This window comes from Dromiciops gliroides, chromosome 3, assembly GCF_019393635.1.
Source record: "Dromiciops gliroides isolate mDroGli1 chromosome 3, mDroGli1.pri, whole genome shotgun sequence".
Lineage (NCBI taxonomy): Eukaryota > Metazoa > Chordata > Mammalia > Microbiotheria > Microbiotheriidae > Dromiciops > Dromiciops gliroides.
In genome coordinates this window covers 300,583,601-300,610,214 of record NC_057863.1, presented here as the reverse complement: position 1 = coordinate 300,610,214, position 26,614 = coordinate 300,583,601, and the positions used below count along the sequence as shown (strand labels likewise).

At 36.8% G+C, this 26,614-nt stretch overlaps 1 protein-coding gene across 2 annotated transcripts in view; it reads right to left on the bottom strand.

Annotated features, from left to right (window-relative positions):
- Window positions 1-26,614, bottom strand: part of SMPX (small muscle protein X-linked) — a 101,631-nt gene that overhangs the window by 25,075 nt on the left and 49,942 nt on the right. The window lies entirely within an intron of this gene.

The following is a 26,614-nucleotide window of genomic DNA, read 5'->3' as shown; positions in this document are numbered from 1 at the left end:
CACAGTGGATAGAGCACTGGCCCTGGAGTCAGGAGGACCTGAGTTCAAATCTGGCCTCAGACACTTAAAATTTACTAGTTGTGTGGCCCTGGGCAAGTCACTTAACCCCAATTGCCTCACAAGAAAGAAAGAAAGAAAGAAAGAAAGAAAGAAAGAAAGAAAGAAAGAAAGAAAGAAAGAAAGAAAGAAAGAAAGAAAGAAAGGAAGGAAGGAAGGAAGGAAGGAAGGAAGGAAGGAAGGAAGGAAGGAAGAAAGAAAGAAAGAAAGAAAGAAAGAAAGAAAGAAAGAAAGAAAGAAAGAAAGAAAGAAAGAAAGAAAGAAAGAAAGAAAGAAAGAAAGAAAGAAAGAAAGAAAGAAAGAAAGAAAGAAAGAAAGAAAGAAAGAAAGAAAGAAAGAAAGAAAGAAAGAAAGAAAGAAAGAAAAGTACTACACCCGCCTGGGCAACAACTTCAACACAAATAAGTGCGTGTGAGAGGAGATCGCCATCATCCCCAGCAAGAAACTCTGCAACAAGATTGCCGGATATGTTACTCATCTGATGAAGCGCATCCAGAAAGGCCCTGTGAGAGGTATCTCCATCAAGTTGCAGGAATAAGAAAGAGAAAGGAGGAATAACTATGTCCCTGAGGTCTCTGCTTTGCATCAGGAGATCATCGAAGTGGACCCTGATACCAAAGAAATGTTGAAACTCCTGGACTTTGGCAGTTTGTCCAACCTGCAAGTTACCCAGCCCAGGTTGGGATGAACTTCAAAATACCAAGAGGAGCTGTTTAATGTTTACTTTTGTGTTCTTTGCAATAAACTTGGGAAACCCCCCAACAAAAAACCCAGGGTGCTTCTGAGCTGTGTGTAGATATGGATGGATGGATGGATGGATGGATGGATGGATGGATGGATGGATGGATGGATGGATGGATGGATGGATGGATGGATGATGGATGGATGGATATATACACATATATGAATATACACACATATTTTTTTAAATCAGTATAAAAGTGTACAGATAAATTTTATTTTATCATGCTGTTGGACAGATTTATCACAGACTATAGTTTGTTATTGTTGAAAAGAATAGGTAACTCTGGTAGTCAGGGCAACAAAGAAAGATAAACTGATCCCTGCATGGAGTGTTTTGTTCTATTTCTACTTACAAGTTGGGGAAATGGAGAAACTTTATTTTTTCCTTATACAGGAATTAGAGAAGAATGCAAAAAGCTCAGAGGGAGTTGCTATTCAAAAATAACAGGGAAAAGTAGGCTGGGGGAGAGAAGTACCTTGAAAATTTCAAAATAAACCAAAAAGGCTTTGAAACAAAGTGGTTATAATTTTATCTTCTCCAATGCTAAGTGCTTTGAGGCTGTAAGGCATTTATCCATTAAGGTTCCCTGAAGATACCTAAGGAACACAAGTTTAATAACATTAACACAATAACATTCTAAAAGCCACGTGGAACTTGATTGCCTCCTTCTGGGGGAAAAAATGCCTTCACTTGTTAAAGCATCCCTGAGCCTATTAAAAGAAAACCCTCAGCCCAGAAATCCTCTTTCTTACATGTTTGAAAGGGACATAACAGAATCATTTCAGGCACTGAAAATTAATAAGCCTTTCCACGTTCAATGGGGCTTCTTATATTCTCTGGATTAGAGTGTGAAGATATTGTTCTTTTTAGAATTCCACGATTTGGATCATTGGACAGATCACTCACAACCTCTGGTAAAGTGCTTTATCATGGGATCTGGGTCAACAATAGTCCAAGATCCCTGTGGATTCTTTCAGCACATTTGATAGACTATAATTTAGGCACAAGTGAAAAACAGACCTTGAAAAAATCATACTAGCAGAAATGAAATGGATTATTTTTTTATTATTGTTCTTATTACCAAGGAAGTAGATTAAGAAAAGGGAACTTGAGCAAATTCATATTAAAATGTAGACAGACAGACAGAAAAAGAGACAGATAGATAGATAGATGATAGATAGATAGGTGTTAGATATGATACAAATTCTTTCAAGGACCAGTCAGAGCAAAAAAATTATCTTGGACACATTGAGGAAAGGGTAATAATAGTCCGAAGTTTTTAAGCACTTTACAGATATTATTTCATTAGATGTTTACAATGACCCTGTAAATTATGTTCTGTTACTATCTTCATATATATACATATATAAAATACACATATACATATATCCATTTTTCAAATAAATTGCCATTGATATCCTTTGTTTTTACATCACCTAATTTCCCCCCTGCATTTCTAATCCCCCACCACTCCCAGAGAGCAATTTCCCACAACACAGATTTTCTATTGAAGAGAAAAAAGAGGAAAAGTCAGCAAAACCAATCAATATATTATTTTTTAAATCTAGCAATATATGCAATGTGGGCCCCCATTTTTTCAAAGGAGAATAAAGAGGAAAAGAGGAAGAAGAGGGGCAAGTAAGGTTGGATGATGAGGAAGAAGAGTTGTCCTCTTGAATCTCTTCCAAAATTTCTCAAAACATTCATTTTCAAGTCCATTAAACATATATTTATTAAGCACCTACTATGTGCTTAAGGAAGGTAAAAAGTTCCTGGCTTCAAGAACTAGGGCATATGTAAATAATTACATACATTCAAGATACATACAGGATAAATTGGAGATAATCAAGAGGGAAGGCATTAGCATTTAGGAGAATTAAGAAAGAATTCTTGTTGAAGGTAAAATTTTAGCTAAGACTTGAAGGAAGCCAAAGGAGACCAGAGACAGAGATGAGAACTGAAAGAATCTGAAGAGAGGTTACTGAGTCATGGTGGTAGAGGGAAAGCCTAAGAGTAGCAGTGAGGAACCAGGAATATTCCAACCCCCCTACCACCTTGACTGGGAATCAGTATTTCTGAGTACCTTGTAGTTGCTGTTATTTCCATGTACGTTGTTGGAGTCATTGTGTATATCTACTTATTTCACTTGCATCAGTTCCTGTTTCTCTGAATTCATTATATTTAAATATAAAGTATATTATATGTATATATACTTTATATATAAAATATAAAGTTTGTTTTAAAGGTGTTCCCCGGAATCTTGGAAAATTTTTGTTATGACAGATCTGTACAAAATCAAAATAGAAAAATTTCCTATTGATGCCCTGCTAATGCTCTCATTCACAGAGGTCATTGTTCTGAGTGTATTGAGTGCCAAAATAATGTAAAAACTTCATACAAGATCCATAGTCACAAAAAATAATAATAAAAATAAATAAATAAACAGATGATAGATGGATGCATGGATGGATGCATGGATGAATGAATAAGTAAACAAATAAATAAATGAGTGAATGAATGAACAAACAGATAAATAAATAAATGAGTGAATGAATAAATAAATACATAAAGGAATGAATGAATAAATTAATAAATAGATCCATAGTCAGTTAAAGGAGGTTGGCCTAACCATTCATGCCAGGGAAAGAGTAGGTGAAAAATTCAGCTATGTTTACCTTGGGCAATATACTTACCTTGGGCAGGTACCATGTTTAGATGGACAATAAACTCGGCCAGAGTATGAGGCCAGAGCACTGGATCTCATTTGCAAGAACTGTGTATGGTTTTTAAAGACATCAAGCAAAAGCCATCTTTTATTACTATTATTTTTTTAAACCATTGGTGGTGCCCTAGTGATGCTACAGGGCTGTGAACTGTGTAACACCACATTCTCATAAGAATGACAATCATAGAAGACCCAAAAAGAGGACTCATGGAAGATAGAATGAGGCTGCAACATTTAAAAACAACTATATTTTGTATGTTAGAAGTAGCATACAAAACTTAAAGGACATATATGATAAAGAAAGGCAGTGAGCTGGGAATATAACAAAAGGGAGAAGTAAGGAAGGAGAAAACCTGAAACATGGACACAAATCCATATCTTAGTAAAAGATCCAGAAGGCCTAGAGAGGATTGAGTGGCTCCCACTGGATATTTATGGAAAGGAATGGATGAGAGGCACAGGCTATTTGGACACATGTAGGTTACGAGTTATGCCAATGGAGAGAGTGCTTGAAGCAGACGTCACAGGTCACAGATACATTGAAGTACTTAGATAAGTTTACAGAAAATGAAGCATTTTATTTTTTTTTATTTTAGTTTTTTTGTTGTTGTTTTGTTTTGTTTTGTTTTTTTGCAGGGCAACTTACCCAGGGTCACACAGCTAGTAAGTGTCAAGTGTCTGAGGCCGGATTTGAACTCAGATACTCCTGAATCCAGGGCCGGTGCTTTACCACTGCGCCATCTAGCTGCCCCAAATGAAGCATTTTATAATATTCACATAATAAAAGTCATAGTCAATCTTGACTCTTCCCTTTACTTCATACCTCCTAGTCAATCAGTTGCCAAGTCTTGTTGAGTCTAGCTCCACAACATTTCTTGTATCTAACCCCTTATCTTCACTCACAAAACTACCACCCTGATTTCAGCTTTCATCACATATCATGAGCTCAGTAGCTTCCTAAATGGTTTTCCTACTTCCAGTCTCTCCCTTTTCTAATCCATCTTCCACAAACCTGATAAATTAAAATTTTTCAGGTTTGACTATGTTACTCCCTTGCTCAAAAACCTATAGTGGCTCCCTATTGCCCCTAGGATAAAAATCAAACTCCTAGCAATTAGAGTCCTTCACAATTTGGCTCTCACCAGCTTTGGGGGACTTATTTCATGTAAATTCCCTTCACACACTCCACTGAACTCTACTTGCCATTCCTTTCCTATCTCTGAACCTTTGAACAGGGCTGTCCCTCATGCCTGAAATACTCCCCTTCTTCACCTTTGCCTCTTATTGCAGAACTCCTAGCTTCTTTTAAGACTCAGTTCAAGGGGGCAGCTAGGTGGCGCAGCAGATAAAGCACCAGCCCTGGATTCAGGAGGATCTGAGTTCAAATCTGACCTCAGACACTTGACACTTACTAGCTGTGTGACCCTGGGTAAGTCACTTAACCCTCATTGCCCTGCAAAAAAACAAAACAAAACAACAAAAAAGGTTCAGTTCAAGTACTATTTCCTGCTAAAATCTTCTACAGTTTGAAAGTTCTCTTTTACAATTACTTTGTTTTTACTTATGTGTTTGGATAACATCCTGTCTCCCTCCCTCCCTATGAGGTAAGCTCCTTGATGGCTAATTTTAAATGGTTAATGGTTTTTAATGGTTTCATTTTTAAATCTTTACATCCTCAGTGTAGCAGAGTCCCTTGAATGTAGGAGGCCTTAATGTTTTTGGAATTTGAATTTAAAAACAAATTCAAGCCAAACTTGTGTTCCTTAGTAGGTATCTTCAGGGAACCTTAATGGATCAATAAGAATGATGAATAATTAGCATGTTTGTAGCTTCACTTTCCAGTGTCTTTCACCAAAATGTTTCTTGAAACAACTCAGTAAGTCCATTAATATGATATGAAGTCTTGGAACTCACTTTTGGTCAGGTCCCATGGTTGGTTGGTGAGCGGTCTCCTCATTAGGTAATGTAGGGCTTGAAGCCATGTGTTCTCACTCTTAGAAATATGGTGCTTGGCGGGGAAGGGGGGTGGTTTGGGATATATGACATGTAGTCAACTCTTTACTAACATTTAATATGATTTAATAATAATAATAATAAATGCTTAATGCCAAAAAATATGATATGAAGAACTAGCACTCAGTATTCTCTCTGCCAACCAGGAGTTTTGTCTCCCTCCCATATACTTGTTCAGTTGTTTTGCAGTTGCATCTGACTCTTTTGACCCCATTTGGGGTTTTCTTGGCAAAGATACTGGAGTGGTTTGCAATTTCCTTCTCTAGTTCCTTTTACAGATGAGGAACTGAGGTAAACAGGGTTAAGTGACTTGTCCAGGCTCAAACAGCTGGTAAGTGTCTGAGACCAGATATGAACTCAGGAATATGCATCTTCTGAACTCCAGACCAGCACTACATCACCTAGCTGCCCTTACTTGGCAGTATGCTAATCCACACACCCCACCCCCCCGTCCTGCTTCAAGCCTTCAATAGAAACCAGGTTACATATTTATTGATGTATAATAAATGGAAGTGTCTAAAGCGAGGTCTTGAAAACAATTTGTTCTAACCTTTTGGCTGCGTGACTTCAAATAGACCATTTCACTTAGCAGTGGAGATGGGAGGGCCCTTCTTCCTCTACTATTCTCTGTCTATTCTAGTTTTTTTCTCTATTGTTGACACTATTAATTTGTCCTTCAAAGAAGATGTTTGCTCAGCCAAGGTGAAGTCATTCTGACCTCTCTCTAAATCATTGCAAATACCAAATTAATCAAGTATGCGTGAATGAGAATTCTTTGTCTATTTTTAACTAAACAGAGTTTTCGATAAATTTCCTGAATGAATTGGTCTTTCTGGACTGAAAGGGCAGCTACCATCTCCATAATATAAAAAATGAGAGCATTGTTCAGTAGTAGAGTAGTACCTGTTCTTTTGCAAGAAAAGACTTTTGAAAGAGAAAGCTATACTGCCTATTCTCTCTCCTTCCTATACATCAAGGCCCCTGGCCATCTGTCAGCAAGACATACTTTGATTTTTTTTCCAATTGTAATGATGAATTGCTTCAAGCCATCAAAACTCTCAAACCCAGGATTCTCTATGACCAACAACACATAGGTCCAGGACAGTAGACTTTGGCAGGTTAATATTCGGTTTTGTTTTTGTATTTTTCTTCTGAGTGGGTTAATGGAGCCACTCAGGATCAGTCCAGCAATACGGACCTTATTGGCATAATACTCTTCCAAGTGACCTTATGTGTACAGGGGCCCAGGCCCATGGTTTTAAAGAAAGGGATCTACTAATAATTAGGCGTTTAGATAAGGAATTTTCATTTCAGTTACAGACTCCTGATTTTCCCCTCATGAATCTTCCTCTTGCCCACGGACCACGGAATGTGGAGGAAGCTGAAACAAACAGTGCTGTCACGATGCACTGGCTTCCTGCCTTGTTGCATGCTGTGTGATTCAACCATTTGGCTCTTTGAGTGGGCTGTGTGCTCAGTGTGCAGGGGGAGGGAGAGAAAAGATCCAAGGAGAAGAGAGTAGGGCAGGGTGCAGAGGAATGAAGCAAAGTTCCCTGACCACTCTTCACCTGTCTGGTGAATCCAGATTTTATACAGTGTTGGGCTCAATATGTTTTAATTTGTGCAAAAATGGAACATGTATAGGCCCAAATCTATTTGTGGTCTGTTCTTTCTGCCTCTATCTCTGTCTCCTCCTGCTGATCCTTCTTTCTCTTCACTTCCCTTATACATACATACAAACATACATACATTTAGTCAGCCAGTTAACAATCATTTATTAAGTCCTTGCTTTGGTAAGTACTGAGGAAACAGAAAAAGGTAATGGTAATAATAATAATAATAATAATAATAATAATAATAATCCTTGCTAACAGTCTGATGGGAATGACAACATGTAAACAAAAAGAGGAGAGGGAGACAGAGACAGAAATGGAGACAGAGACAGAGAGATAAAGAGAATAGAAGGTAATATGTAAGGGAAAGTTATTAGCGGCTGGGGAGACCAGGAAAGTCCTCCTGTAAAAGGTGGGTTACATAAAAAAGAGCAGATTCTTATAAAACCGAGGCTACTCTAGCCAGAGAGAACACATCTGAAATAAGGCTTAGTATTTGGAGATCTGAAGTAATTTGAAATGATTGCTGGATTGTTCACTGCATTTTAGCAATTTTAAGGTAAAAATGACCCATCAAAAAGCTGTTGAGGGGAGAAAATCATTATATTTGAGGCTCAGTACTGGAGCTCAAAAAGAATTCTTGGTGGATATTCAAGCAGTGTTTGCGATTTATAGGCTGAGAGGAATGTTTCATTTAAGTGTGCCTAATTCCTGTTTCCATAAGGTCTTGTAAAATTGTTGTTTGGTTGTTGTTTAGTAATTTCAATCATGTCCAACTCTTCATAACCCCATTTGGAGTTTTCTTGGCAAAGATATTAGAGTGGTATGAGATCAAATTTGAATTCAGGTCCTCCTGACTTTCAGGACCAGCATTCTATCCACTGTGCCACCTAGCTGCCCTAAGCATTGAACAATATGACTATAGTAATACTTTTCCCATAAACAAAACCAAATGGTTCTGTTTCTCTGAGAATCATGTCAAACATCTTAAATTTAAAATGGAAAGAAAGCTTTCAATAAATCATAAATTCTGTCCCAACATTAACCCATCAGGTGTAGTTGAAACCCTGAAGGATGATCTTGGATGGGGAAATCCTCTAAGAACCTAAGCCCAATGTAGTGTATATAAATAAGAGTATCAATTGTAATTGGAATCTGGATTTTTGAGGAACTCCCATGAAAGACTATATAGAGTCCTTCTGTGATTTCATGTTTACATATTACAATCTTCCCTTTGGATATTTGATTCCATAACATTATATTCAAAATCTTTACCTAAAAAGATTCTGTACAATTATAATTCTTCCTCATCTCTGTGTTTCACCAGAATTGCTGATGGGACTTTTATTCTGTGCTTTCAATATATACTCATAAATGTTCTATTGCCAATCCAGGTTTCTTGCTAGGAAATCAAACATGAGATCTTACAAATATGAATCTTAATACAATGTCATTTATGATGGTTTATTGGTTGAAAGAGCAACACAGCAAGTGAATTTACTGTCCATTGCCATGACTAACTGGAAGCCTTTTCTCATTTAGCCTAAAGGGTTTTGCTATTTCTTTTTCCTTTCTTTCTCTTCCTTCCTTCCTTTCCTTCTTTTATTTTCTTCCTTTCCTTCCTTTCCTTCTTCTGTCCTTTTATCTTTCCTTCTTTTTTCCTTCTTTTTTGCCATTTCTTCCTTTCTTTCCTTTTTTAATGTCTTCACTGGCTACACTTGTTTCTGAAACAAAAGTTTCTTTTAGAAAGAAAAAAAAATGGATGGAATCTTAAAGCAGTTAGACCTGGTGAATAGATTGAAATCCTGACCCAATAAGTGGCAGCAATAAAAGAGAACATTCTAAAGCCAGAGGAAGAGCATCCTCCACCAGTCAGCATCATATTCCAACATGAAGGCATTCTATTCAAAAAGGGAGAACACAGTTCCTAGAATCAGGTCAAAACATCACATATTTCAAAGTTGGTGACAAAAATTGTGCAGTACAGTAAGAGCAGAAATTTCCAGGAGATAACTTTTGAGTTTAGATCTTGTGAAATAATAAGAAAAAGATGATGTAAAATGAATTATCTTGATTACATTTCAGAGAGATGACATTTCACATCATCTGTCAAATTAATTAGCTGTAATTTATGTGAGTTTGCTAACTCTAGCCGAGAGAGGAAAGAACAAACTTCCAAATTATGTGAGCTATTAGTTTTTCACCTTTGGTGTCATAGATCTCCCACCATTTGACCCAGAAAACATAGATGAATAATAAACCTCACTAGAGTTCAAATAAGTACCTATATCCCATTGAAACAGTGGGAAGACAACTGGACTAGGAAATAGCATACTTTCCCTAAGCAACTCACTTGACACTTCTGGGCATCAGGTTTCTTTTCTGTATCTCCCATTCTTTTATGTTCATTATGGTGGGTTTAAAAATAAGATTTCCTCCCTAGATCTACTTAAAAGCACTTCTGTTAGTCAGTTGTCAATTAAGCAATAAAACTTCACAATGTAGGGACCATCTATAGAAAAAGTCTTTACATAATAGGAGAAAGTTATTGCTAGTTTTTTTTTTCCCTTGCCATTTACCCTGCTCCACATTTAAAGAAAAATAAAAATTTAACATTTTTGTTACAAGTTGCAAAACTGACACCATCCCCCAAAACCTCACTTTGCATAATTTCCCATATGTTCCTATGCCTGTATTAGGCAATCTTTTCGTCTAATTGTTTTGCAGATGGGAATAGGCTCAAGTAAAATATTAAAAGTGAAAATACAACCAAGAAACTTCCGGCTAAGATGGAGGTGTGAAAGGTTGTAGAAGTTCCTAGATGTTCAATACATATACCAGCAATGATCTAAAAAGGCACCATATAGAACAATATTGAAGAAACTCAAGGAGAAAAAGTGGTTCTTTCATCAGTGGTAGGAGTGAACAAAACAGAACAAGTCAAATGCCTCAAGAAGAAGCATGCTACCAGGAAACCCAACACAAAACTAGGTGAATAGGTTGGGAGCCTAAAACAGTACATGGAAGCCAGTGGGAGGGAACAGGGAGAAGGGAAGGGAAGGGAAAAGAATAAGAGAAGTTCACAGAAATGCCCAGGCTGAAGACAGTAAACTACAAATCTCTGAAGAACACTGGAGCTTGGTAATGCTCTGAGCACAGACACATAAATAAAAGTGAAAGCTGGTGGCAGAAGCCCTCAAAATTGAGGTCAGGACCAAAAACGGCCCGAGAACCTCATCTAAGGGTTTAGAAGTAAGCTAAGCCTGCCACCAGAGGAGAAAAACTCAAATCAGTAAACTAAGGTTGAAAATGAGACTAAACAAAAGAAAACACTAAACACTATCCAGAGATATTGTAGATCAAGAGACACTGAAGAAAGTAAAACCAGAAGGAGTAAATGACTCTACAAAACTATAAGCAGAGCCTCGGTGGGGGAAAAAGTGGTATAATCATAAAGACTACAAGAGTACCTGAAAGAAGTGAAGCAAGAGATAAAAAATGGAAATATAAGTGAAATACCACCATAGTTTTTGAGGAAAGTAATGTGTAACTTAGAAAAGAAAGTAGATGGCCCAACCATTTTGGAGAGAAATTTGGATATATGTCCAAAAGACTATAAACTCCACTACCCTTTGACCCAACAATGCCACTACCAAGCCTGTATTCCATAGAGATCAAAGAAAAAGGGAAAGGACCTACATGTACAAAAGTATGTATAACAGCTCTATTTGTGGTGGCAAAGAATTAGAAATCAAGGTAATGATCATCAATTGGGGAATGACTAAACAAGTCATGGTATATGAGTGCTATAAAATAATATTGTGCTATAAGAAATGATGAGCAGGAGTGTTTCAGAAAAACCTGAAAAGACTTACATGAACCGATGCAAAGTGAAGTGAGCAAAACCAGGATAACATTGTAGACAATAACAGCAATATTGTACTACTGTGACTATGACTGAATTAACTATTTTGATCAATACAATTATCCAAGACAGTTCTAAAGGACCTATGATGAAAATTCTGTTGACCTTAAGAGAAGAATTGATGAAGTCCGAATGCAAATTGAAGCATAGATTTTTATTTCTTATGCATTTTTTCACAACATGGCTAGCATGGAAATATATTTTGCATAATTTTGTATGTATAATTGATATCACATCTTGGCATTACAATGGGTGGGAAAGGGTTGGGAGGAAGGTAGAGAATTCGTTCAAAACTAACTTTTAAATGAATATTAGAAATAAATAATCATTTTTAAAAAGAAAGTAGAAAATCTTATACAAATAATGGATTGTCTGAAAGATAAATGACCAAATAGAAATCAATGACTTCATAAGAAAAAATTATGGGGAGCTAGGTGGCACAGTGGATAGAGCACCGGCCCTGGAGTCAGGAGGACCTGAGTTCAGATCTGGCCTCAGACGCTTAACACTTACTAGCTGTGTGACCCTGGGCAAGTCACTTAACCCCAATTGCCTCACTTAAAAAAAAAAAATATGCAAGCAGCCAGACAGAAAGCACTCAAATATTCTACCAATAAACTATGGTCAAGATCACAAAAATTGTAGCAGCAACTACTATAAAGAAGAGAAAATCTTGTAATGAGATATTCCAAAAGCAAAATGTTAAAGGATTAAAACCAAGAATATCTTCCTTGTACTACCAAGTATAATGTCATGGGGAAAAGAAATTGATTTTTAGTGGAATCGAGGACTTTTAAATATTCCTAATGGAGGGTGCAGCTAGGTGGCGCAGTGGATAAAGCACTAGCCTTGGATTCAGGAGGACCTGAGTTCAAATCCAGTCTCCGGCACTTGACACATACTAGCTGTGTGACCTTGGGCAAGTCACTTAATCCTCATTGCCCTACAAAAATTTTTTTTAAAAGTATTCCTAATGAAAAAAGACTCACTAGAAATTTTGATTTTCAAACAAGAGTCAAGAAAAATGGAAAAGGTAAATATATTTGATCATCTAGAAGGGTTTAAACAATGTTAAAGTACATAAATTCTAACAGAGAAAGAGGCAAATTTTCCTTCAAAATCTTAATGTCTTCAAGAATAGCAGAAAAGCATTAAATAAGATGAATATAGGGACTAGGGGTTATGCTGTTTTAAAGGTCTTAAGAGATGAAATAAAAGGACAGGAAAAGCAATATATTGGGGATAAAATAAAAAAAGAAGGGGTTGAACTTTCTAAATCTCATAAAAAAGAAGAGTTTACAAACATGGAGGAATGGGTGGGAACAGTGGGTATCATATAAATCTGACTTTTATCTGAATAGGAATAAGGAGGGTTGAACATTCATTCACACATACATGGATATAATTGTAATGATACATTAAACTCAATATGGAAACTAGAAGGCATAGACAAAGAAAAGAGAGAAATTTAGAAAGAAGGAAGAGTTAGAAAGGAAAGAGTCACAAACAAAATAAAGATGTTAAATAAAGAGTGGAAAATGTATAAGGATACAATGGAAAGAAATTCACAATTAACAATCACAACTAAACATAAATGGGATAAACTCACCCATTAAAGAGAAGAAAATAGCAGAAAACCCAAGTTTAAATCTGTCCTGACACTTATTAGCTGTGTGAACTTAGGTCATTACCTTATACCCTGCTTCAGTTTCCTCATCTAGAAAATGGGGATAATAATAGTATTTACCTCCCAGGTTTGTTGTGAGGATCAAATGAGATAAGCATTGTAAAGCACTTAGCACAATGCCTGGCACATGGTAGATGCTACATAAATACTAGTTTGTTTTTGAATGATTGATTGGTTGATTTATTGATTGATTGTTGTTGTTGTTGTTTTATAGAAATGGTTTACATTTTTTTCACCCAAAAGAAAAAAAGATTCTGAAAGTGCTTAATTTTGCCTACTTTTTTCAATTATGTAAAACATTTCCATATTTGTCATTTTGTATAAGAAGACTCAAATGAAAGAAAGTGAAAAAAATCATGTTTCAATCTGTGTTCAATCAATATCAGTTTTCTCTGGAGACAGTATGCTTCATTGTTAGCCCTTTGGGATTGCCTTGGATCATTGTATTGCTGAGAATAGTTGTCATTCACACTTACTCACTGATCAATATTGCTGTTACTATGTATGATGTTCTGGTTTTGTTCACTTCCCTATACATAATTTCATACAAGTATTTCCAGGATTTTCTGAATTCATCCTGTCTGTCATTTCTTATATCACAATAATATTCCATTACAGTAATATACCTTAGCTTGTTTAGCCATTCCCCAGTTGATGGACAACCCTATGATTTCCAATTCATAGCCACCATAAAAAGATCTGCTTTATATATTTTTGTACAAATAGATCCTTTTCCCTTTGTTCGGATGTCTTTGGGATATAAACCTAACAGTGTTATTGCTGGATCAAAGGGTATACATAATTTTATAGCCTTTTGGACGTAGTTCCAATTTGCCCTCCAGAATTGGTGGATCAGTTTACAACTACACCAATAGTGGATTAGCATCCCAGTTTTCCCACATCCCCTCCAACATACAACATTTTCTGTTTTTTTGTCATATTAGCCATTCTGATAGGTGTAATACTTCAGAGTTGTTTTAATTTACATTTCTCTGATCAATGTGATTTAGAGCATTTTTATATGACTATAGATATCTTTTATTTCTTTGTCTGGAAACTGTCTGTTCATATCCTTTGACCATTTCTCAATTGGGGAAAGACTTGTATTCTTATAAATTTGACTCAATTCTCTATATATTTGAGAAATGAGGCCTTTATCAGAGATACTTATTACAAAAATTATTTTCTAGTTTTCTGCTTTCCTTGGTTTTGCTTGTGCAAAAGCTTTTTAATTTTATATAATCAAAATTACCTATTTTATATTTTGTAATACTCTATCTTCTTTTGTTTTAAATTCTTCCCCTGTCCATAAATCTGATCAATAAACTAGTATATGCTCCCTTAATTTGCTTATGGGATGACCCTTTATGTGTAAATCAGGACATATTTTGACCTTTTTTTGTTATATAGTATGAGATATTGCTCTATACCTAGTTTCTGCCATACTGTTTTCCAGTTTTCCCAGCAGCTTTTGTTAATGAGTTTGTTCCAAAAGCTTGGATCTTTGGGTTTATCATATACTAGATTGCTATAGTCATTTGTTATAGTATTCATGCCTCAGTTTTAAAATGGGAAGTGGTCTCAGGATCTCCTTAGGGCTTAATGAAATGGGAGGTGTTCACTTAAGAGGAAATATAAAAAGATATCCAAGATTACCTTGCACTCTAAATATTTTCACTCTGGATAACAATTAAGAACAGCCTTGGATTTTTCTTAGTCAGGCAGAAAACTAAGTAAATAAGCATGCAGATTCAGAAGGGCCTATACTTAGAAAGTCCTCTGTGGTAAAAGAAGAGAATCAGCTGATAACAGCCAAATTGCTGAAATGTTATATGGAAATGGAGCATTGTTTTTCCTCCTGAAACAATTAGCTATAATAATTTTCCCCCTGGACTAAAAAATTTGCCACCTCATTTTTAAACTGAAAGGCACATTTGTCTAAATGTGTTGCTTCCTGTGGCATTGTTTTTGGGGTTTTTTTAATAGTTATATTAGGGGAGACACAGCCAAGATGGCAGAGTACAGGGAACAACCTAGCTGAATTCTCCCAATATTTCCTTCCAAACAACTTTAAAATCACCCCTCAAATTAAATTACAGAGCAACAGAGCCAACAAAAGTTCAGAGTAAGACATTTTTTCCAGACTAAGACAACTTAGGAAGTTGATTGGAGAGGTCCATGACACTGGGGTGAAAGCTGGCCCAGAACACAGCAGGAGCACCAACAGGGTATCTTGAAGGTAGCTAGATAGCAGCAGCACCTGCTGCTGCTTCAAAAATTCTCAGCCCAGAGATGGTAAGGGGGTCAAAGAATTGGTCAACAAGATTACAGGTAATATTTTACTGGCACTGGGCATAGTTAATGCTAATTGTCAACTTTATTACCCATAAGAAGTTCTGGATCACATTTCCAGGGTAAAGAGGAGTTATTGTGATCTGTTGCAAGGGGAACAGGGGCCCTGGTCCTAGTTCCAAGGCAGAAAGAAAGACTAATGCTTGCAGCTGCAGGAGAGTAAGGGACCTGGTCACAGTTTTAGGGCCAAGAGGAGGGTTAGCATTTGTGGGTACAGGGGAGGAGGTACCCTTACTTGGTAAAGACCAGAGTGCAGACCAGAAAAATAGTGAAGACATCTATCCCCAGATCACACAACTTTGAAAACACCAAAATCTTGTAGACCCCTAGAACTAGCTATGAAAGCAGCAACACAAAAAAGGCTAAAGCTTAGGACAGTGCCTCTCTACCTCAAGATGAAGAGAGCCTGACTTTAATACGAAGTTCAAAGTCAAGGAATAAATTGGAAAAGTGAGTATATATATATATATGTATGTATGTATGTATAAAATAGAATTGGACCATAAAAGGCTACTAGAGTGACAAGGAAGACCAAGACATAAACTCAGAAGAAGACAACAAGGTGAAAGCAACTACGAACTACAAACAACTTCTCAAAGAAAAATGATGATTGTACCCAAGCCCAACAAGAATTCCTGAAAGAATTAAAGAAAGTAATAACAGTGGTAGAGGAAAAATTGGGGGAAAGAAATTATAGTGATACAGGAACATTATGAAAAGAGAAATGATAGCTTGGAAAAAGCACCAAAAAAACCCCAACAAAACAAACAAAAAAAAGAAAATAACTGCTTTAAAGAAAAAAAAACAGAATAGGCCAAATGAAAAAAGAGGTATAAAAGCTCACTGGAGAAAATAATTCCTTAGGGGCAGCTAGGTGGCACAGTGGATAAAGCACTGGCCCTGGATTCAAAAGGACCTGATTTCAAATCCGGGCTCAGACACCTGACATTTACTAGCTGTGTGTCTCTGGGCAAGTCACTTAACCCCAATTGCCTCACCTAAAAATAAAATAAAAAATAAAAAGCTCTAGATGACTATTGATAAGAGAAATGCAAATTAAAACAACTCTCGGGCATCATCTCATACCTATCAGAGTGACAAATATAACAAAAAAAGAAAAAGAAAATATTGAATGTTGGAGGGAATGTGGAAAAACTGGGACACTAATACAGTGTTGGTGGAGTTGTGAAAAGATCTAAGCATTCTGGAGAGCAATTTGCAACTGTGCCTAAAGGGCTATAGAACTTTGATCCAGAAATACTACTGCTAGGTTTATATCCCAAAGAATATCCCCCCAAAATGAGAAAAAGACCTATTTGTACAAAAATATTTATAGCAGCTCTTTTTGTTGTGGCTAAGAATTGGAAATCAAAGAAATACCCATCAATTGAGGAATAGTTAAACAAGCTATGGTATATGATGGTGATGGAATATTATTATGCTATAACAAATGACAAACAGGATGATTTCAGAAAGGCCTGGAAAGACTTATATGAACTGATGTATAGTGAAGTAGCAGAACCAAGAGAACATTGTACACAGAGACAGCAATATTGTTTGATGCAGAACTGTGAATGGCTCATCAATTCTCAGCAATACAATGATCTAAGATAAGCCCAAAGGACTGATGATGAAACATACTATCCACCTCCAAAGAAAGAATTGATATTGATTGAACACTGACTAAAGCATGCTATTTTTTTCTTTCATTTTTTTCAAGTTTTCTTCTATAAAATGACTAATATGGTAATGTTTTACATAATTACACATGTACAACCTATATCTGATTGCTTGCCACCTCAGGGAGAGGGGAGGATAGGGAGGGAAAGAGGGATAAAATTTGGAACTCAAAACTTTAAATAAAAATGTTTATTATTTAAAAGAAAAAAAGAAAAAGACAGTATTAAAATAGAGGGCTAGAGCAGAATTTCTGGTGCTTCAGCTGAAGTAAAAAAAGGCAAATGTAGCAATCTCAAGCAAAACAACAGTAAAAATAAACCTAATTTTTAAAAGATAATCAGCAGGGGCGGCTAGGTGGTGCAGTGGATAAAGCACCGGCCTTGGATTCAGGAGGACCTGAGTTCAAATCTGGACTCAGACACTTGACTTACTAGCTGTGTGACCCTGGGCAAGTCACTTAACCCCCATTGCCCAGCAAAAAAATAAAAAATAATAAATAATAAAAAGATAATCAGCAAAACTACATTTTGCTAAAAGGTACCATATACAATGAAGCAACATTTTTTACAGCAAATTTCTCTGCTAAAGGCCTTTTTTCTCAAATTTATAAGGAACTGAGAGTCATTCCCCAATTGATAAATGGTTAAATGGTATGATCAGGCAGTTTTCAGAAGAAGATATCAAAGCTACCTATGGTAGTAGTAGTAGGCCTCCACCAGTCGCCAACAACCATGGATCAGCACCTTGAAGAGCCACAGGCCACAGTGTGGCTGTGCAGTTCAATACAGGAGCCACAGCTCCTGAGTGACTTATAACTGGTAACTGCCGAGTCCCGTGTTTATCTACCCCGTGAGAAGTAGCTGGAGTGTCCTCTCCAGGGCACTGGCCTGGGAGGATCAATATGGAAAACAAGCTGCCCATGTAGCAGGTTTTCCCTCTCCGCTACACTGGTGGTTCCAAAGGAGAGGCAGAGCCAATACACTTTGGCACCAGTGCTGCCACAGGAGTTGCCAGAGGGACGTGACGTCCAACGTGAGCCTAAGGGACTCCGACTCCTGATTTTTCCTTGGGGTTAACTCCTGAAGCCTTTCCCATATATGAGTATAGCCGTAAGGTAACGGAGGTTTAAAATCAGGGTTTCCTTCTCCTAGGCGAATTGCCTGCCAAGGCTAACGAGCCCCACCTGCCCAAAGCAACTGGTTTTAAGGCGGCAGTGACTCTCCTTCACCCCTTCTCCTGTTAGTGGAAACAATTCCGCCATGAGAAGGCCAGGAGTTGGGCTTCGGTTGTCAGAGGCTATTTGAGACCCACACTATTGGAGCATTTTATAGAGAGTGGGAGCTTATCCCCACTCCCACCCCGGAAACTACCTATAGTCATATAAAATGCTCTAAATAACTATTGATTTAAAAATGCAAATTAAAACAACTTTGAGGTACCACCTCACACCCATTTGAAATTACAAAGGCTAGAGGGGCAGCTAGGTGGCACAGTGAATAGAGCACCGGCCCTGGATTCAGGACGACCTGAGTTCAAATTCGGCCTCAGACACTTTACACACTTACTAGCTGTGTGACCCTGGGCAAGTCACTTAACCCTAATTGCCTCACCAAAAAAAAAAAAAGAAGAAGAAATTACAAAGGCTAGAGAGGATGAGGGAAAAATAAGTATACTGATAAACTATTGGTGTGGTTGTAAACTATTCAACCATTCTGGAGAACAATTTGGAACTATACCTAAAGGACTACTGACCTGGTAATACCACTACTAAAGCTGTACCCCAAAGAGATAAAAAACAAAGGAAAAGGACTTATATGTACAAAAATATTTATAGCAGCTCTTTTTGTGGTGGGAAAGAATTGGAAATCAATGGGATGATTATGAATTTGGGAATGACTGAACAAGTTGTGGCATATTATTGTAATGTACTATTGTGCTATAAGAAATGGCAAGAAAGATGGTTTCAGAGAAAAAAAAATATGGCAAGACCTATATGAACTGATGCAAAATGAAGTGAGAATAACTGAGAGTTCATTGTGCACAATAACAGAAATACTGTAATAATGATCAACTGTAAAAGACTTGGTTGGCTACTCTGATTACTACAATGATCCAAGACAACTCCAGATGACTCATGATGAACTGCTATCCACCTTCAGGGAGACAACCAATGACTTCAGAGCACAAAATAAAGTATAATTTTGTCAATTTATTTTTGAGATATGACTAATATGGAAATATGTTTTGCATGATTCCACATGTATAATTAATTATTATTATTTTTACTTACCTTCTCATTGGGTGGGTGAGGGTGGGGAGAGGAGAGAATTTGGAACTCAAAATTATTTTTAAACGTTAAAAATAATATATTTTTTAAATAAATGGTTATAGCTATATTAAAATTTCTCTTGAAGCTAGATCATTTGCTGCAAGTACCTTATTTCATGTATCACTCTGCCCTCCTGCCAACTCTATTAAAATCATGTCTTGAATTTGGTAGCAATGATAATGGTGTATAATACTTAAAGTTTTTAAGGAATGAATGTCTAATATCTTCTTCACTCAAAGATGACATTCCTCTTAATTATTGGTCTGTAAATATGTCTTATCCAGAAAAATAACTATCCATTCAAATAAATTCAGCTGAATGCTTGCAGAACAATTTTCTCAAAGTTTTTCATACTTTTCTCTTTTTTCCCCTCTAAGGAGCACAATCTAAATCCCCAGAATCTTTGAACTATTTTCTGGCATTTTCCTTCCTCCAATTTGCAGAGAAATAAAGGATCAATGAACTAAGCTGCAAAACTTTGAACTCACGGCAAAAGCGCACTTAGCCCTTGCTAGATACAAGTATAATTTCATGTGTAAGATGCCCCAAGACCCTTACCCTAATAGAGTATTTGGAGAGCATAGTAGAATCCAGTGGACCTGAAAGAATGTAAAGGTAGTGACTGTTTTGTCTTTATATTCCTAGCCCCTAGCACATGGTAGGTATTTAATAAATGCTTGATGCTTGATTGATTGTCAAGGGCTTCTACACTGGTGCATAATGATTGTACTATGAAGCTAAAGTGATTTTTCCCCTGTATGGAGCAGCTAAAAATTTCTTCCATACTCTGGTTCTGTGGAAGTCATTGAAATTCACATTCAGGGTCAGTGTGTCCTAGTTCAGGACTGAAATTTGAAACTAAAAGTTATAGATTCTGCTGAGAAATTAAAAACTATTTTAGTTTCATAATCTAACTTTATGTCTTTTTCTCATACTACTTCCATACAAACCCCTTTTTTCCCAGCTAGACCGGGCAACCAGTCATCAATTGAATACACCATGTGCAATCCTAATTGGTTCCTTTGATCCTTTATTACTCTAAGAATTTTAAGCAGGAATAAAAAAACATAAGAAAATAGACCAAAAATGGAAAGGATTGAGAAGAAAAAAGAGAAAATATGCCCCCTACACACACATATATGCATTCCTTGGGTATCTTTTTTCCTATCTAACAATCCAACGCACAGAACAGTTGAATTTCAGATTTGAAAGGGACTTCTATGGTTATTGGGCTCAATTCATGCCTAAAAATGAATCTCAACTCCAAGACACCCAAGAAGTGGACCATCTTCCAACTTTTGCTTGAAGATCTTCAATAAGGGAAACCAAGGAACTGATTCCACTTTTGAAAAGCTTAACACTGTCTGACACATAATAGGTGATTAATAAATGCTTATTTCCTTTCTACCTACCTCCATTAAATTTCATATTTGGAATTGGTGTAATGTTCTACATTAACTGCATATTTAATAAGAAACTATCATTTGCCTTTACCTAAACAGGTCATAAAAATATCAAATATTACAAATCCTTGAGCCACTGAATACCTCCTTCCAAATTCACATTAAACTATGAGTCTATTTTAGCTATGGCCATTCGACCACTTCCAAGTCTACCTAATTAAACCATTATCTAGCTCATATTTCTCCATCTTGCTTCTAAACAAGAAAAATGTGGAAAATTCTATCAAATATTTTGCAAAAATCTAGAAAACCTATATCTATAAAATTCCTCTTATGTACTAGCTTAGTAACCCTGTCAAAGAAAGGAAATAAGGTTAGACTGGCCTAACATTGTGGCTCTTTGTGAGGAATTCTTCCTTTTCTTGCTGTTCATTATCCATACATATAATAATTTGCTCAAGAATTTTGCCCAAAATTTGAGTCAAGGTAATTGACCTATGGTTTATAGACTCTTCACTTTAAAACAAACAAACAAAAAAAGAATTAAGATATAACTGGCCCTTTTCCATTCCTCTGGAATCTCTTCCATTCTCCATGATCTTTCAAAGATCATTGGCAGTCACTTAACAACCACGCCTACTAGTCCTTTCAGCGCCTGAGTTTGAATTTTATCTACACCCAATGACTTAAACTCATCAAGTTCTGCTAGGTGTTGCATTACTCTCTCCTTATCTCTCTCTACTATCAACTCCTTTTAGCCAAATTTGTTTTATCCCTTCTGACCTAAAGATCATTCTCTTTTTTAAAATTTTTATTGTTAGTTCCAAATTCTCTCCCTCCCTCTATGCCCTCCCTCACCAAAAGTCAAAAAATATAATACCCATTAAGATTATTCTCCTTGGGGGCAGCTAGGTGGAGCAGTGGATAGAGCTCTGTCCCTGGATTCAGGAGGACCTGAGTTCAAATCTGACCTCAGACACTTAACACTTACTAGCTGTGTGACCCTGGGCAAGTCACTTAACCCCAATTGTCTCGCCAAAAAAAAAAATTTATATTTATATATATATATATATAAAGGTTATTGTCCTTGGTTATATATATATATATGTAAGATTATTCTCCTTGATAGAGAAAAACCAAAGCAAAATAAGTACTGAGCAGCACTACTTTAAGAGTCATCAATTATTATGGAACCCCAGCCCCAGGCAGCAATAATAACACTTCTATGGTCTTCCTCATATATTGGTCATATGTATTCCAGTTTTACCTCTAACTTAGAGTAATTAAGATAGATATTCAGACAGATTAGACTTTCAATGTACCTTTGAGTCTTTATAGGAGAATAATAATGATATGAAAAGCTATACTAAGTGCTTTACGCAACTAGAATTTTTAGGAAGGAAAATCATCATCCAAATCTTTACTTTAGGGACACTTTTTCAGAGCAATAAAAATGTGGTTTTAGTTTTGGAAGCTGATCCCTTTATGAATATTTTATTGAACTGGAAGTTTTCCCTTTAACCACTCATCTTAGAGTAATGAATCAACTTTTTTGCTCATGCCAACTAATCACCATACTATATTCTTCCTTAAACTAATCTAACACGTGCTTTAAGACCTTCAGACTAAATTCTCTCTGGAACCAGAGATGAGATTAAATTTAGAACAATGTAGTTTTAATAAAAGCAAACTCCCTAAAGATAGCATTAGAAACCCATATGTCCAACCAATGTGGGAATTTGTTTTGCTTGACTATACACATTTGTTATGGTATTTTTGCTTTTCTTTTTTTTCAATTGAGGGGAAAGGAAGGAGTAGGGATTAGGGATAGGGTTCCTTCTCCTCCCCATTCCTCAAATGAAAAGAAAAGAAAAAGAAGGCAAGAAGAGATCACAAATAGGACAGATTTGAAAGCTACATGTTGAATTTACTATATGCTTAGAAAAAAAAAGCAAACTCTACATCTTACCTCTAATTCTATTTTACCTACAGTCCCCTCCTATTCTATAGTATTTATGGAAGTGGTCATTTTATTGGGTGTTTGTTAAGTTCAGAGTTTTGTTTTGTTTTGTTTTTCCCAAAGAAATTCATGTGTCTAAGTTACCTTCTTTGATAATCATATGCTTTTTTTTGTGGGGCAATGAGGGTTAAGTGACTTGCCCAGGGTCACACAGTTAGTAAGTATCAAGTGTCTGAAGCCAGATTTGAACTCAGGTACTCCTGAATCCAGGGCTAGTGCTCTATCCACTGTGCCACCCAGCTGCCCCTCTTTGATAATCATATTAATAAAGACTACAAAAAGTTGATTTCCTTTCTCTGAGTTTTCCTACAAGGAAATGCTGAAGTTTTTTTTGTTTCTGTTTTTGTTTTGTTTTGTTTTGTTTTGTAACAACCACATTGGAAATGTTTACCTCAGTTGGCAAGATGCATAAAAGAAGTCTTGAATAAGAATAATAAAATATTAGTTTGCTCAGTTATGCCATAAAAGTAAATGAATGTTGCAACATGCTGCCAGCCAAATCCCTCTGAATATACATCATTTACATCAAAGTCTCTGAAATTCTTTCAGCAGTCACTGGTCTACTATATTTTGTTTTTACTCTTTTGTTTCTTTAAGCATGCTAAAAATCAGAACCTGTTCTTTTACTTTACATAAAACAGTTTTTTTCTCTATCTTTAGGCTAAAAAGAATAAGTTTCAGGAGGACAGTTTCAAATGTACCAGTTAAATCAGTTTAGGTGTGACCCAAATAACTTGGCTTCCTTGAAGCCAGGTTGAGCTATGCTCTCAGAACAGAATGTTTGTTCCAATTCTGTTCCCAATAGATGGTTAATTCACTTCAGGACCCTTGGCATTCTACATCTTACTCTTCTATTTATATAACTAGCAAGTTCTTCATTAATACCAACAAGGAAGGTTAAGCCAATGTGTGTCATTTTGAGGAGGAGAAGGAGAGGGAATCTTTCTAACAGGATCAACAAATTCCTCTGTTATTAACCCAGTGTAGCCCTCTGTCATTGTGACCTGACTGATTCTCATTAGTTCAGTCTACTTGGGGAGCAGAGGGAATAGTGCCATCAGGGTCAGAAATGGTTTTGTTGCAAATTGTAGACAAAGAGAGAATTTAACCCATATGTCCAGAGGAAAAGAGGAATGATTTGAGCCTAATGCTCCTCCTGCTGGCTGAATTCCCATTCAAGTCCACAGGAGGTTGATCCACAGATGGAGTACTGGATGGAGCCCCAGGCAGGAGATTACTATTGTAAGGATTGAAACCAAACTGAAAAGAGAGTCACAGTCTGTGATCTTGGTGTTTCATCTGTTCATATTCTAAGTTCTCTGAGGGGATCCTGACTCTATAAACTGGGGCTGGGCTCTAATTCTAGGTTCCTATGACTCTGACTAAGCCAGCCAAGGGACAACTGTTTTAGAGGATTGGCCTGTGTGTGGATATTGGTATTTTAGTTTCCCTGACATATAACTCTCCAGAAGGAGAATCCTCTGGGACACTGTCCTCTAACAGAGAGGCAGAGACCTCAGGACACCATGAGATCACTGTTGGAGACACTGCTGCTGGGGAGGGGGGAGGGGGGGCGGTGTTCTAGGAGCATGGTAGAGCAGGGTCAGAGAAGAACTGGCCTGCAGTACGATATCTAGGGATAGGAAGTATATTTTATATATATAGTAGATTCCTATTTTGACTATTCTTGCTAAATAGTTGCTAAGTTCAGTTGTTTCTAAGTTGCAGAAGAAATCAAAATGTTGTCATTGCTTTCTTTCTTTTTTTTTTTTGTGGGGCAATGAGGGTTAAGTGACTTAACCAGGGTCACACAGCTAGTAAGTGTCAAGTGTCTGAGGCTGGATTTGAACTCAGGCCCTCCTGAATCCAAGGCCAGTGCTTTATCCACTGAGCCACTTCACTGCCCCTAACTTTTTTTTTTCTTTTTTTTGTGAGGCAATTGGGGTTAAGTGACTTGTCTAGGGTCACACAGCTAGTAAGTGTTAAGTGTCTGAGGCTGGATTTGAACTCAGGTCCTCCTGACTCCAGGGCCGGTATTCTATCCACTGAACCACCTAGCTGCCCCATCATTGCTTTCTAAGTTTCAATAATATGAGACAAAGAAAGTCTCAGTCATCTCATTCTTAGTTATGGCTTTACTCAACTTCCAGGTAGAAAAATGGAAATATGAGGTTGTTATTTCCTGCGTTCCCAGCAAGAGAGGGAAAAAGTGGAGGTAGGAAAATCTTTTTCAGACACCTTCCCATGCATTCTCTCTCTCCTATGTTACTTTTTCCAAAACTAGATATGAAATCAGAAGAATGGAGGCTTCTGAAACTCATACTTATGTCAGGCATTAGAAAAAAGTAACCAGCCAAAAGGAGAAATTCAAACCATAAATGGACCCATGAGAACACACTTCTAATCCTAATAGAGGAATGCAAATTAAAACAAATCTAACATTTCACCTCACAGCATGAAAACCAGCAAAGATGAAAAATAAATGTAAATAGTCAATGTTGGAGAGTCTTTGGGAACATGGGCACACTGATGACTACTGGTGGAGCATTAAAGTACTCCAACTCTTCTGTATTTCAGTTTGGAATTATGCAAGTCGGGCAGCTAGGTGGTGCAGGAGATAGAGCACTGGCCCTGGAGTTAGGAGGACCTGAGTTCAATTCTGGCCTCAAACAGTGACCCTGGACGAGTCACTTAAACCCAATTGCCTCACCCCCCCCCCAAAAAAGAAGAAGAAATTATGCAAGAAGAGTGACTGCAGTGAAGTATATTCATAGTTGCATTCTTTGTGAGAGCAAATAATTGAAAAACAAAGTAGGCCCCTATTGAGTGAGAAATGAATGAAAAATTTGGGGAATAGGATATTATTGGGTGGTATGAAATTACAAATATGAAGAATTCAGAGAAATATGGAAAGAGTTGGGCAGCTAGTTGGTACAGTGGAAAAAGTACTGGCCCTGGATTCAGGAGGACCTGAGTTTAAATTCTGCCTCAGACATTTGATGCCTACTAACTGTGTGACCCTGGGCAAGTCACTTAACCCTCATTGCCCCACCAAGAAAAAGGAAAAAAAGAAAGAAAGAAAGAAATATGGGAAGATTTGTGTGAAATTATAAAGAGAATAATAAACAGAATCCAGGAAACAACAAACACAGTGACCAAAGAAATATAAATGGAAAGAATATTAAAACAAACCTGAGGGGACAGCTAGGTGACGCAGTGGATAAAACACTTGCCCTCGATTCAGGAGGACCTGAGTTCAGGTCCAAATTCAGATACTTGACACTTACTGGCTATGTGACCTTGGGCAAGTCACTTAACCCTAATTGCCCTGCACATTAAAAACAAACAAACAAACAAACCTGAATGCTATATAATTATTGTGAATAAAAGTGCACCCAAAGAAGAACTGAGAAAATATACTTCCTTCCATTCACTGTAAAGTTTGGAACTATAGATACAGAATTCTGCATACATTCTCAGACCTGGTCAATGTGATGGATGACTGCTGGATTGCTTTTTTTCTTTCCTTTTTAATCTATGTTACAAGGGAAGGCAGATCCAAGAGGAAAACTGACTTTAGCAACATAAATGAAAAGATTAGTAATAGGAAGTTAAATCCTGAGAAATGGAAAAAAAACAATAAAGGTCCCTATGAAAAGAAATTAAACATACCCTCTCTCTCATAGCAGAGAGGTGGTACTCTCTCCGTTCCTTATCTTGTCTTATTTCTATAGTTACAATTTCTAAGCACAATTTGAACATCATGGACATCCTTGATAGTAGTAACACCAGAATAGAATATTTCATATATTGTAAGACAAGGTTTCTATAAAGAAGGCTTTCAATTGTTTTTTTTTTCATCCTAAAAGAGGGTTCAGTCTGGAGGGGTGGGTTTAAAATTTACTAGAAAGGTAAAAGACATCAATAAAACATACACTTTTTTAAGAAGAAATTAAAATTTAGTCAGTACCTAAGTTAATGTTTGCATCTGCACACATGAATACCTTTATCCCATATGTAAAGAGTTGAAGGAAGGATGGCTGGCCTCCATCATACCAAGAGCTG